This window comes from Salmo salar, unplaced genomic scaffold (assembly GCF_905237065.1).
Source record: "Salmo salar unplaced genomic scaffold, Ssal_v3.1, whole genome shotgun sequence".
Lineage (NCBI taxonomy): Eukaryota > Metazoa > Chordata > Actinopteri > Salmoniformes > Salmonidae > Salmo > Salmo salar.
In genome coordinates, this window is record NW_025550956.1 from 346,991 (window position 1) to 363,928 (window position 16,938).

Sequence of the window (16,938 nt, forward strand, 5' to 3'; positions counted from 1 at the left end):
TGGGAGATAAACAAGGCATTATAATACACTGGGAGATAAACAAGGCATTATAATACACTAGGAGATAAACATCTCATAATACACTGGGAGATAAACAAGGCATTACAATGCACTGGGAGATAAACAAGGCATTATAATGCACTGGGAGATAAACGTCATTATAATACACTGGGAGATAAACATGGCATTACAATACACTGGGAGATAAACAAGGCATTATAAAACACTGGGAGATAAACAATGCATAATACACTGGGAGATAAACAAGGCATAATACACTGGGAGATAAACAAGGCATAATACACTGGGAGATAAACATGGCATTACAATACACTGGGAGATAAACAAGGCACTATAATACACTGGGAGATAAACAAGGCATTACAATGCACTGGGAGATAAACAAGGCATTATAATACACTGGGAGATAAACATGTCATTATAATACACTGGGAGATAAACATGGCATTACAATACACTGGGAGATAAACATGCCATTATAATACACTGGGAGATAAACATCTCATTGTATTACACTGGGAGATAAACAAGGCATTACAATACACTGGGAGATAAACAAGGCATTACAATACACTGGGAGATAAACATGGCATTATAATACACTGGGAGATAAACAAGGCATTATAATACACTGGGAGATAAACATCTCATTGTAATACACTGGGGAGATAAACAAGGCATTATAATACACTGGGAGATAAACAAGGCATTATAATACACTAGGAGATAAACATCTCATAATACACTGGGAGATAAACAAGGCATTATAATACACTGGGAGATAAACATGGCATTACAATACACTGGGAGATAAACATGCCATTATAATACACTGGGAGATAAACATCTCATTGTATTACACTGGGGAGATAAACAAGGCATTATAATACACTGGGAGATAAACAAGGCATTATAATACACTAGGAGATAAACATCTCATAATACACTGGGAGATAAACAAGGCATTACAATGCACTGGGAGATAAACAAGTCATTATAAAACACTGGGAGATAAACACGGCATTATAAAACACTGGGAGATAAACACGGCATTATAATACACTGGGAGATAAACAAGGCATTATAATACACTGGGAGATAAACAAGGCATTATAATACACTGGGAGATAAACATCTCATTATAATACACTGGGAGATAAACATCTCATTGTATTACACTGGGAGATAAACAAGGCATTATAATACACTGGGAGATAAACAAGGCATTATAATACACTAGGAGATAAACAAGGCATTATAATACACTGGGAGATAAACGTCATTATAATACACTGGGAGATAAACATGGATTACAATACACTGGGAGATAAACAAGGCATTATAAAACACTGGGAGATAAACAATGCATAATACACTGGGAGATAAACAAGGCATAATACACTGGGAGATAAACAAGGCATAATACACTGGGAGATAAACATGGCATTACAATACACTGGGAGATAAACAAGGCACTATAATACACTGGGAGATAAACAAGGCATTACAATGCACTGGGAGATAAACAAGGCATTATAATACACTGGGAGATAAACATGTCATTATAATACACTGGGAGATAAACATGGCATTACAATACACTGGGAGATAAACAAGGCATTATAAAACACTGGGAGATAAACAAGGCATTATAAAACACTGGGAGATAAACAAGGCATTATAATACACTGGGAGATAAACATGGCATTACAATACACTGGGAGATAAACATGGCATTATAATACACTGGGAGATAAACATCTCATTATAATACACTTGGAGATAAACAAGGCATTATAATACACTGGGAGATAAACACGGCATTATAAAACACTGGGAGATAAACACGGCATTATAATACACTGGGAGATAAACAAGGCATTATAATACACTGGGAGATAAACAAGGCATTATAATACACTGGGAGATAAACAAGGCATTATAATACATTAGGAGATAAACATCTCATAATACACTAGGAGATAAGCAAGGCATTATAATACACTGGGAGATAAACAAGGCATTATAATACACTGGGAGATAAACAAGGCATTACAATACACTGGGAGATAAACACGGCATTATAAAACACTGGGAGATAAACACGGCATTATAATACACTGGGAGATAAACAAGGCATTATAATACACTAGGAGATAAACAAGGCATTATAATACACTGGGAGATAATCATCTCATTGTATTACACTGGGAGATAAACAAGGCATTATAATACACTGGGAGATAAACAAGGCATTATAATACACTAGGAGATAAACATCTCATAATACACTGGGAGATAAACAAGGCATTACAATGCACTGGGAGATAAGCAAGGCATTATAATACACTGGGAGATAAACGTCATTATAATACACTGGGAGATAAACAAGGCATTATAATACACTGGGAGATAAACAAGGCATTATAATACACTGGGAGATAAACATATCATTATAATACACTGGGAGATAAACATCTCATTGTATTACACTGGGAGATAAACAAGGCATTATAATACACTGGGAGATAAACAAGGCATTATAATACACTAGGAGATAAACATCTCATAATACACTGGGAGATAAAAAAGGCATTACAATGCACTGGGAGATAAACAAGGCATTATAATACACTGGGAGATAAACGTCATTATAATACACTGGGAGATAAACATGGCATTACAATACACTGGGAGATAAACAAGGCATTATAAAACACTGGGAGATAAACAAGGCATAATACACTGGGAGATAAACAAGGCATAATACACTGGGAGATAAACATTGCATTACAATACACTGGGAGATAAACAAGGCATTATAATACACTGGGAGATAAACAAGGCATTACAATGCACTGGGAGATAAACAAGGCATTATAATACACTGGGAGATAAACATGTCATTATAATACACTGGGAGATAAACATGGCATTACAATACATTGGGAGATAAACAAGGCATTATAAAACACTGGGAGATAAACAAGGCATTATAATACACTGGGAGATAAACAAGGCATTATAATACACTGGGAGATAAACATCTCATTATAATACACTGGGAGATAAACAAGGCATTATAATATACTGGGAGATAAACATCTCTTTGTAATACACTGGGAGATAAACAAGGCATTATAATACACTGGGAGATAAACAGGGCATTATAATATACTGGGAGATAAACATCATTATAGTACACTGGGAGATAAACATGGCATTACAATACACTGGGAGATAAACAAGGCATTATAAAACACTGGGAGATAAACAATGCATAATACACTGGGAGATAAACAAGGCATAATACACTGGGAGATAAACAAGGCATAATACACTGGGAGATAAACATGGCATTACAATACACTGGGAGATAAACAAGGCACTATAATACACTGGGAGATAAACAAGGCATTACAATGCACTGGGAGATAAACAATGCATTATAATACACTGGGAGATAAACATGTCATTATAATACACTGGGAGATAAACATGGCATTACAATACACTGGGAGATAAACAAGGCATTATAAAACACTGGGAGATAAACAAGGCATTATAATACACTGGGAGATAAACAAGGCATTATAATACACTGGGAGATAAACAAGGCATTATAATACACTGGGAGATAAACATCTCATTATAATACACTGGGAGATAAACAAGGCATTATAATATACTGGGAGATAAACATCTCTTTGTAATACACTGGGAGATAAACAAGGCATTATAATACACTGGGAGATAAACATGGCATTACAATACACTGGGAGATAAACAAGGCATTACAATACACTGGGAGATAAACATGGCATTATAATACACTGGGAGATAAAAAAGGCATTATAATACACTGGGAGATAAACATCTCATTGTAATACACTGGGAGATAAACAAGGCATTATAATACACTGGGAGATAAACAAGGCATTATAATACACTAGGAGATAAACATCTCATAATACACTGGGAGATAAACAAGGCATTATAATACACTGGGAGATAAACATGGCATTACAATACACTGGGAGATAAACATGCCATTATAATACACTGGGAGATAAACATCTCATAATACACTGGGAGATAAACAAGGCATTATAATACACTGGGAGATAAACATGGCATTACAATACACTGGGAGATAAACATGCCATTATAATACACTGGGAGATAAACATCTCATTATAATACACTGGGAGATAAACAAGGCATTATAATACACTGGGAGATAAACAAGGCATTATAATACACTGGGAGATAAACAAGGCATTACAATACACTGGGAGATAAACAAGGCATTATAATACACTGGGAGATAAACAAGGCATTATAATACACTGGGAGATAAACATCTCATTGTATTACACTGGGAGATAAACAAGGCATTATAATACACTGGGAGATAAACAAGGCATTATAATACACTAGGAGATAAACATCTCATAATACACTGGGAGATAAACAAGGCATTACAATGCACTGGGAGATAAACAAGGCATTATAATACACTGGGAGATAAACGTCATTATAATACACTGGGAGATAAACATGGCATTACAATACACTGTGAGATAAACAAGGCATTATAAAACACTGGGAGATAAACAATGCATAATACACTGGGAGATAAACAAGGCATAATACACTGGGAGTAAAACAAGGCATAATACACTGGGAGATAAACATGGCATTACAATACACTGGGAGATAAACAAGGCACTATAATACACTGGGAGATAAACAAGGCATTACAATGCACTGGGAGATAAACAAGGCATTATAATACACTGGGAGATAAACATGTCATTATAATACACTGGGAGATAAACATGGCATTACAATACACTGGGAGATAAACAAGGCATTATAAAACACTGGGAGATAAACAAGGCATTATAATACACTGGGAGATAAACAAGGCATTATAATACACTGGGAGATAAACAAGGCATTATAATACACTGGGAGATAAACATCTCATTATAATACACTGGGAGATAAACAAGGCATTATAATATACTGGGAGATAAACATCTCTTTGTAATACACTGGGAGATAAACAAGGCATTATAATACACTGTGAGATAAACAGGGCATTATAATATACTGGGAGATAAACATCTCATTGTAATACACTGGGAGATAAACAAGGCATTACAATACACTGGGAGATAAACACGGCCTTATAAAACACTGGGAGATAAATTCGGCATTATAATACACTGGGAGATAAACAAAGCATTATAATACACTGGGAGATAAACAAAGCATTATAATACACTGGGAGATAAACAAGGCATTATAATACACTAGGAGATAAACATCTCTTTGTAATACACTGGGAGATAAACAAGAAATTATAATACACTGGGAGATAAACATGGCATTACAATACACTGGGAGATAAACATGGCATTATAATACACTGGGAGATAAACATCTCATTATAATACACTGGGAGATAAACAAGGCATTATAATACACTGGGAGATAAACACGGCATTATAAAACACTGGGAGATAAACACGGCATTATAATACACTGGGAGATAAACAAGGCATTATAATACACTGGGAGATAAACAAGGCATTATAATACACTGGGAGATAAACAAGGCATTATAATACACTAGGAGATAAACATCTCATAATACACTGGGAGATAAGCAAGGCATTATAATACACTGGGAGATAAACAAGGCATTATAATACACTGGGAGATAAACAAGGCATTACAATACACTAGGAGATAAACACGGCATTATAAAACACTGGGAGATAAACACGGCATTATAATACACTGGGAGATAAACAAGGCATTATAATACACTGGGAGATAAACAAGGCATTATAATACACTGGGAGATAATCATCTCATTGTATTACACTGGGAGATAAACAAGGCATTATAATACACTGGGAGATAAACAAGGCATTATAATACACTGGGAGATAAACATCTCATAATACACTGGGAGATAAACAAGGCATTACAATGCACTGGGAGATAAACAAGGCATTATAATACACTGGGAGATAAACGTCATTTTAATACACTGGGAGATAAACAAGGCATTATAATACACTGGGAGATAAACAAGGCATTATAATACACTGGGAGATAAACATCTCATTATAATACACTGGGAGATAAACATCTCATTGTATTACACTGGGAGATAAACAAGGCATTATAATACACTGGGAGATAAACAAGGCATTATAATACACTAGGAGATAAACATCTCATAATACACTGGGAGATAAACAAGGCATTACAATGCACTGGGAGATAAACAAGGCATTATAATACACTGGGAGATAAATGTCATTATAATACACTGGGAGATAAACATGGCATTACAATACACTGGGAGATAAACAAGGCATTATAAAACACTGGGAGATAAACAAGGCATAATACACTGGGAGATAAACAAGGCATAATACACTGGGAGATAAACATGGCATTACAATACACTGGGAGATAAACAAGGCATTATAATACACTGGGAGATAAACAAGGCATTACAATGCACTGGGAGATAAACAAGGCATTATAATACACTGGGAGATAAACATGTCATTATAATACACTGGGAGATAAACATGGCATTACAATACATTGGGAGATAAACAAGGCATTATAAAACACTGGGAGATAAACAAGGCATTATAATACACTGGGAGATAAACAAGGCATTATAATACACTGGGAGATAAACATCTCATTATAATACACTGGGAGATAAACAAGGCATTATAATACACTGGGAGATAAACAAGGCATTATAATACACTGGGAGATAAACAAGGCATTATAATACACTGGGAGATAAACACGGCATTATAAAACACTGGGAGATAAACACGGCATTATAATACACTGGGAGATAAACAAGGCATTATAATACACTGGGAGATAAACAAGGCATTATAATACACTGGGAGATAAACAGGGCATTATAATATACTGGGAGATAAACATCATTATAGTACACTGGGAGATAAACAAGGCATTATAAAACACTGGGAGATAAACAATGCATAATACACTGGGAGATAAACAAGGCATAATACACTGGGAGATAAACAAGGCATAATACACTGGGAGATAAACATGGCATTAAAATACACTGGGAGATAAACAAGGCACTATAATACACTGGGAGATAAACAAGGCATTACAATGCACTGGGAGATAAACAAGGCATTATAATACACTGGGAGATAAACAAGGCATTATAATACACTGGGAGATAAACATCTCATTATAATACACTGGGAGATAAACAAGGCATTATAATATACTGGGAGATAAACATCTCTTTGTAATACACTGGGAGATAAACAAGGCATTATAATACACTGGGAGATAAACATGGCATTACAATACACTGGGAGATAAACAAGGCATTATAATATACTGGGAGATAAACATCTCTTTGTAATACACTGGGAGATAAACAAGGCATTATAATACACTGGGAGATAAACATGGCATTACAATACACTGGGAGATAAACAAGGCATTATAAAACACTGGGAGATAAACAAGGCATTATAAAACACTGGGAGATAAACAAGGCATTATAATACACTGGGAGATAAACAAGGCATTATAATACACTGGGAGATAAACAAGGCATTATAATACACTGGGAGATAAACATCTCATTATAATACACTGGGAGATAAACATGGCATTATAATATACTGGGAGATAAACATCTCTTTGTAATACACTGGGAGATAAACAAGGCATTATAATACACTGGGAGATAAACATGGCATTACAATACACTGGGAGATAAACAAGGCATTATAAAACACTGGGAGATAAACAAGGCATTATAATACACTGGGAGATAAACAAGGCATTATAATACACTGGGAGATAAACAAGGCATTATAATACACTAGGAGATAAACATCTCATAATACACTGGGAGATAAACAAGGCATTATAATACACTGGGAGATAAACATGGCATTATAATACACTGGGAGATAAACATCTCATTATAATACACTGGGAGATAAACATGGCATTACAATACACTGGGAGATAAACATGGCATTACAATACACTGGGAGATAAACATGGCATTATAATACACTGGGAGATAAACAAGGCATTATAATACACTGGGAGATAAACATGGCATTACAATACACTGGGAGATAAACAAGGCATTATAATACACTGGGAGATAAACAAGGCATTATAATATACTGGGAGATAAACATCTCATTGTAATACACTGGGAGATAAACAAGGCATTATAATACACTGGGAGATAAACAAGGCATTATAATACACTAGGAGATAAACATCTCATAATACACTGGGAGATAAACAAGGCATTATAATACACTGGGAGATAAACATGGCATTACAATACACTGGGAGATAAACATGCCATTATAATACACTGGGAGATAAACATCTCATTATAATACACTGGGAGATAAACAAGGCATTATAATACACTGGGAGATAAACACGGCATTATAAAACACTGGGAGATAAACAAGGCATTATAATACACTGGGAGATAAACAAGGCATTATAATACACTGGGAGATAAACATCTCATTATAATACACTGGGAGATAAACATCTCATTGTATTACACTGGGAGATAAACAAGGCATTATAATACACTGGGAGATAAACAAGGCATTATAATACACTAGGAGATAAACATCTCATAATACACTGGGAGATAAACAAGGCATTACAATGCACTGGGAGATAAACAAGGCATTATAATACACTGGGAGATAAACGTCATTATAATACACTAGGAGATAAACATGGCATTACAATACACTGGGAGATAAACAAGGCATTATAAAACACTGGGAGATAAACAATGCATAATACACTGGGAGATAAACAAGGCATAATACACTGGGAGATAAACATGGCATTACAATACACTGGGAGATAAACAAGGCACTATAATACACTGGGAGATAAACAAGGCATTACAATGCACTGGGAGATAAACAAGGCATTATAATACACTGGAAGATAAACATGTCATTATAATACACTGGGAGATAAACATGGCATTACAATACACTGGGAGATAAACAAGGCATTATAATACACTGGGAGATAAACATCTCATTATAATACACTGGGAGATAAACATCTCATTGTATTACACTGGGAGATAAACAAGGCATTATAATACACTGGGAGATAAACAAGGCATTATAATACACTAGGAGATAAACATCTCATAATACACTGGGAGATAAACAAGGCATTACAATGCACTGGGAGATAAACAAGGCATTATAATACACTGGGAGATAAACGTCATTATAATACACTAGGAGATAAACATGGCATTACAATACACTGGGAGATAAACAAGGCATTATAAAACACTGGGAGATAAACAATGCATAATACACTGGGAGATAAACAAGGCATAATACACTGGGAGATAAACATGGCATTACAATACACTGGGAGATAAACAAGGCACTATAATACACTGGGAGATAAACAAGGCATTACAATGCACTGGGAGATAAACAAGGCATTATAATACACTGGAAGATAAACATGTCATTATAATACACTGGGAGATAAACATGGCATTACAATACACTGGGAGATAAACAAGGCATTATAAAACACTGGGAGATAAACATGGCATTACAATACACTGGGAGATAAACAAGGCATTATACAACACTGGGAGATAAACAAGGCATTATAAAACACTGGGAGATAAACACGGCATTATAATACACTGGGAGATAAACAAGGCATTATAATACACTGGGAGATAAACAAGGCATTATAATACACTAGGAGATAAACATCTCATAATACACTGCGAGATAAACAAGGCATTATAATACACTGGGAGATAAACATGGCATTATAATACACTGGGAGATAAACATCTCATTATAATACACTGGGAGATAAACATGGCATTACAATACACTGGGAGATAAACATGGCATTACAATACACTGGGAGATAAACATGGCATTATAATACACTGGGAGATAAACAAGGCATTATAATACACTGGGAGATAAACATGGCATTACAATACACTGGGAGATAAACAAGGCATTATAATACACTGGGAGATAAACATGGCATTACAATACACTGGGAGATAAACAAGGCGTTATAAAACACTGGGAGATAAACAATGCATAATACACTGGGAGATAAACAAGGCATAATACACTGGGAGATAAACAAGGCATAATACACTGGGAGATAAACATGGCATTACAATACACTGGGAGATAAACAAGGCACTATAATACACTGGGAGATAAACAAGGCATTACAATGCACTGGGAGATAAACAAGGCATTATAATACACTGGGAGATAAACATGTCATTATAATACACTGGGAGATAAACATGGCATTACAATACACTGGGAGATAAACAAGGCATTATAAAACACTGGGAGATAAACATGGCATTACAATACACTGGGAGATAAACAAGGCATTATAATACACTGGGAGATAAACAAGGCATTATAATACACTGGGAGATAAACATGGCATTATAATACACTGGGAGATAAACATCTCATTATAATACACTGGGAGATAAACATGGCATTACAATACACTGGGAGATAAACATGGCATTACAATACACTGGGAGATAAACATGGCATTATAATACACTGGGAGATAAACATGGCATTACAATACACTGGGAGATAAACAAGGCATTATAATACACTGGGAGATAAACAAGGCATTATAATATACTGGGAGATAAACATCTCATTGTAATACACTGGGAGATAAACAAGGCATTATAATACACTGGGAGATAAACAAGGCATTATAATACACTAGGAGATAAACATCTCATAATACACTGGGAGATAAACAAGGCATTATAATACACTGGGAGATAAACATGGCATTACAATACACTGGGAGATAAACATGCCATTATAATACACTGGGAGATAAACATCTCATTATAATACACTGGGAGATAAACAAGGCATTATAATACACTGGGAGATAAACAAGGCATTATAATACACTGGGAGATAAACACGGCATTATAAAACACTGGGAGATAAACACGGCATTATAATACACTGGTAGATAAACAAGGCATTATAATACACTGGGAGATAAACAAGGCATTATAATACACTGGGAGATAAACATCTCATTATAATACACTGGGAGATAAACATCTCATTGTATTACACTGGGAGATAAACAAGGCATTATAATACACTGGGAGATAAAGAAGGCATTATAATACACTAGGAGATAAACATCTCATAATACACTGGGAGATAAACAAGGCATTACAATGCACTGGGAGATAAACAAGGCATTATAATACACTGGGAGATAAACGTCATTATAATACACTGGGAGATAAACATGGCATTACAATACACTGGGAGATAAACAAGGCATTATAAAACACTGGGAGATAAACAATGCATAATACACTGGGAGATAAACAAGGCATAATACACTGGGAGATAAACAAGGCATAATACACTGGGAGATAAACATGGCATTACAATACACTGGGAGATAAACAAGGCACTATAATACACTGGGAGATAAACAAGGCATTACAATGCATTGGGAGATAAACAAGGCATTATAATACACTGGGAGATAAACATGTCATTATAATACACTGGGAGATAAACATGGCATTACAATACACTGGGAGATAAACAAGGCATTATAAAACACTGGGAGATAAACATGGCATTACAATACACTGGGAGATAAACAAGGCATTATAAAACACTGGGAGATAAACACGGTATTATAATACACTGGGAGATAAACATCTCATTATAATACACTGGGAGATAAACATCTCTTTGTAATACACTGGGAGATAAACAAGGCATTATAATACACTGTGAGATAAACAGGGCATTATAATATACTGGGAGATAAACATCTCATTGTAATACACTGGGAGATAAACAAGGCATTACAATACACTGGGAGATAAACACGGCCTTATAAAACACTGGGAGATAAACACGGCCTTATAAAACACTGGGAGATAAAATCGGCATTATAATACACTGGGAGATAAACAAGGCATTATAATACACTGGGAGATAAACAAAGCATTATAATACACTGGGAGATAAACAAGGCATTATAATACACTAGGAGATAAACATCTCTTTGTAATACACTGGGAGATAAACATCTCATTATAATACACTGGGAGATAAACAAGGCATTATAATACACTGGGAGATAAACACGGCATTATAAAACACTGGGAGATAAACACGGCATTATAATACACTGGGAGATAAACAAGGCATTATAATACACTGGGAGATAAACAAGGCATTATAATACACTGGGAGATAAACAAGGCATTATAATACACTAGGAGATAAACATCTCATAATACACTGGGAGATAAGCAAAGCATTATAATACACTGGGAGATAAACAAGGCATTATAATACACTGGGAGATAAACAAGGCATTACAATACACTGGGAGATAAACACGGCATTATAAAACACTGGGAGATAAACACGGCATTATAATACACTGGGAGATAAACAAGGCATTATAATACACTGGGAGATAAACAAGGCATTATAATACACTGGGAGATAATCATCTCATTGTATTACACTGGGAGATAAACAAGGCATTATAATACACTGGGAGATAAACAAGGCATTATAATACACTAGGAGATAAACATCTCATAATACACTGGGAGATAAACAAGGCATTACAATGCACTGGGAGATAAACAAGGCATTATAATACACTGGGAGATAAACGTCATTATAATACACTGGGAGATAAACAAGTCATTATAATACACTGGGAGATAAACAAGGCATTATAATACACTGGGAGATAAACATCTCATTATAATACACTGGGAGATAAACATCTCATTGTATTACACTGGGAGATAAACAAGGCATTATAATACACTGGGAGATAAACAAGGCATTATAATACACTAGGAGATAAACATCTCATAATACACTGGGAGATAAACAAGGCATTACAATGCACTGGGAGATAAACAAGGCATTATAATACACTGGGAGATAAACGTCATTATAATACACTGGGAGATAAACATGGCATTACAATACACTGGGAGATAAACAAGGCATTATAAAACACTGGGAGATAAAAAGGCATAATACACTGGGAGATAAACAAGGCATAATACACTGGGAGATAAACATGGAATTACAATACACTGGGAGATAAACAAGGCATTATAATACACTGGGAGATAAACAAGGCATTACAATGCACTGGGAGATAAACAAGGCATTATAATACACTGGGAGATAAACATGTCATTATAATACACTGGGAGATAAACATGGCATTACAATACATTGGGAGATAAACAAGGCATTATAAAACACTGGGAGATAAACAAGGCATTATAATACACTGGGAGATAAACAAGGCATTATAATACACTGGGAGATAAACATCTCATTATAATACACTGGGAGATAAACAAGGCATTATAATATACTGGGAGATAAACATCTCTTTGTAATACACTGGGAGATAAACAAGGCATTATAATACACTGGGAGATAAACAGGGCATTATAATATACTGGGAGATAAACATCATTATAGTACACTGGGGAGATAAACATGGCATTACAATACACTGGGAGATAAACAAGGAATTATAAAACACTGGAAGATAAACAATGCATAATACACTGGGAGATAAACAAGGCATAATACACTGGGAGATAAACAAGGCATAATACACTGGGAGATAAACATGGCATTACAATACACTGGGAGATAAACAAGGCACTATAATACACTGGGAGATAAACAAGGCATTATAATACACTGGGAGATAAACATCTCATTATAATACACTGGGAGATAAACAAGGCATTATAATATACTGGGAGATAAACATCGCTTTGTAATACACTGGGAGATAAACAAGGCATTATAATACACTGGGAGATAAACATGGCATTACAATACACTGGGAGATAAACAAGGCATTATAAAACACTGGGAGATAAACACGGCATTATAATACACTGGGAGATAAACAAGGCATTATAATACACTGGGAGATAAACAAGGCATTATAATACACTAGGAGATAAACATCTCATAATACACTGGGAGATAAACAAGGCATTATAATACACTGGGAGATAAACATGGCATTATAATACACTGGGAGATAAACATCTCATTATAATACACTGGGAGATAAACATGGCATTACAATACACTGGGAGATAAACATGGCATTACAATACACTGGGAGATAAACATGGCATTATAATACACTGGGAGATAAACAAGGCATTATAATACACTGGGAGATAAACATGGCATTACAATACACTGGGAGATAAACAAGGCATTACAATACACTGGGAGATAAACATGGCATTATAATACACTGGGAGATAAACAAGGCATTATAATACACTGGGAGATAAACATCTCATTGTAATACACTGGGAGATAAACAAGGCATTATAATACACTGGGAGATAAACAAGGCATTGTAATACACTAGGAGATAAACTTCTCATAATACACTGGGAGATAAACAAGGCATTATAATACACTGGGAGATAAACATGGCATTACAATACACTGGGAGATAAACATGCCATTATAATACACTGGGAGATAAACATCTCATTGTATTACACTGGGAGATAAACAAGGCACTATAATACACTGGGAGATAAACAAGGCATTACAATGCACTGGGAGATAAACAAGGCATTATAATTCACTGGGAGATAAACATGTCATTATAATACACTGGGAGATAAACATGGTATTACAATACACTGGGAGATAAACAAGGCATTATAAAACACTGGGAGATAAACATGGCATTACAATACACTGGGAGATAAAAAAGGCATTATAAAACACTGGGAGATAAACACGGTATTATAATACACTGGGAGATAAACATCTCATTATAATACACTGGGAGATAAACAAGGCATTATAATATACTGGGAGATAAACATCTCTTTGTAATACACTGGGAGATAAACAAGGCATTATAATACACTGTGAGATAAACAGGGCATTATAATATACTGGGAGATAAACATCTCATTGTAATACACTGGGAGATAAACAAGGCATTACAATACACTGGGAGATAAACACGGCCTTATAAAACACTGGGAGATAAACACGGCCTTATAAAACACTGGGAGATAAAATCGGCATTATAATACACTGGGAGATAAACAAGGCATTATAATACACTGGGAGATAAACAAAGCATTATAATACACTGGGAGATAAACAAGGCATTATAATACACTAGGAGATAAACATCTCTTTGTAATACACTGGGAGATAAACATCTCATTATAATACACTGGGAGATAAACAAGGCATTATAATACACTGGGAGATAAACACGGCATTATAAAACACTGGGAGATAAACACGGCATTATAATACACTGGGAGATAAACAAGGCATTATAATACACTGGGAGATAAACAAGGCATTATAATACACTGGGAGATAAACAAGGCATTATAATACACTAGGAGATAAACATCTCATAATACACTGGGAGATAAGCAAGGCATTATAATACACTGGGGAGATAAACAAGGCATTATAATACACTGGGGAGATAAACAAGGCATTATAATACACTGGGAGATAATCATCTCATTGTATTACACTGGGAGATAAACAAGGCATTATAATACACTGGGAGATAAACAAGGCATTATAATACACTAGGAGATAAACATCTCATAATACACTGGGAGATAAACAAGGCATTACAATGCACTGGGGAGATAAACAAGGCATTATAATACACTGGGAGATAAACGTCATTATAATACACTGGGAGATAAACAAGTCATTATAATACACTGGGAGATAAACAAGGCATTATAATACACTGGGAGATAAACATCTCATTATAATACACTGGGAGATAAACATCTCAATGTATTACACTGGGAGATAAACAAGGCATTATAATACACTGGGAGATAAACAAGGCATTATAATACACTAGGAGATAAACATCTCATAATACACTGGGAGATAAACAAGGCATTACAATGCACTGGGGAGATAAACAAGGCATTATAATACACTGGGATATAAACGTCATTATAATACACTGGGAGATAAACATGGCATTACAATACACTGGGAGATAAACAAGGCATTATAAAACACTGGGAGATAAACAAGGCATAATACACTGGGAGATAAACAAGGCATAATACACTGGGAGATAAACATGGAATTACAATACACTGGGAGATAAACAAGGCATTATAATACACTGGGAGATAAACAAGGCATTACAATGCACTGGGAGATAAACAAGGCATTATAATACACTGGGAGATAAACATGTCATTATAATACACTGGGAGATAAACATGGCATTACAATACATTGGGAGATAAACAAGGCATTATAAAACACTGGGAGATAAACAAGGCATTATAATACACTGGGAGATAAACAAGGCATTATAATACACTGGGAGATAAACATCTCATTATAATACACTGGGAGATAAACAAGGCATTATAATATACTGGGAGATAAACATCTCTTTGTAATACACTGGGAGATAAACAAGGCATTATAATACACTGGGGAGATAAACAGGGCATTATAATATACTGGGAGATAAACATCATTATAGTACACTGGGAGATAAACATGGCATTACAATACACTGGGAGATAAACAAGGAATTATAAAACACTGGAAGATAAACAATGCATAATACACTGGGAGATAAACAAGGCATAATACACTGGGAGATAAACAAGGCATAATACACTGGGAGATAAACATGGCATTACAATAC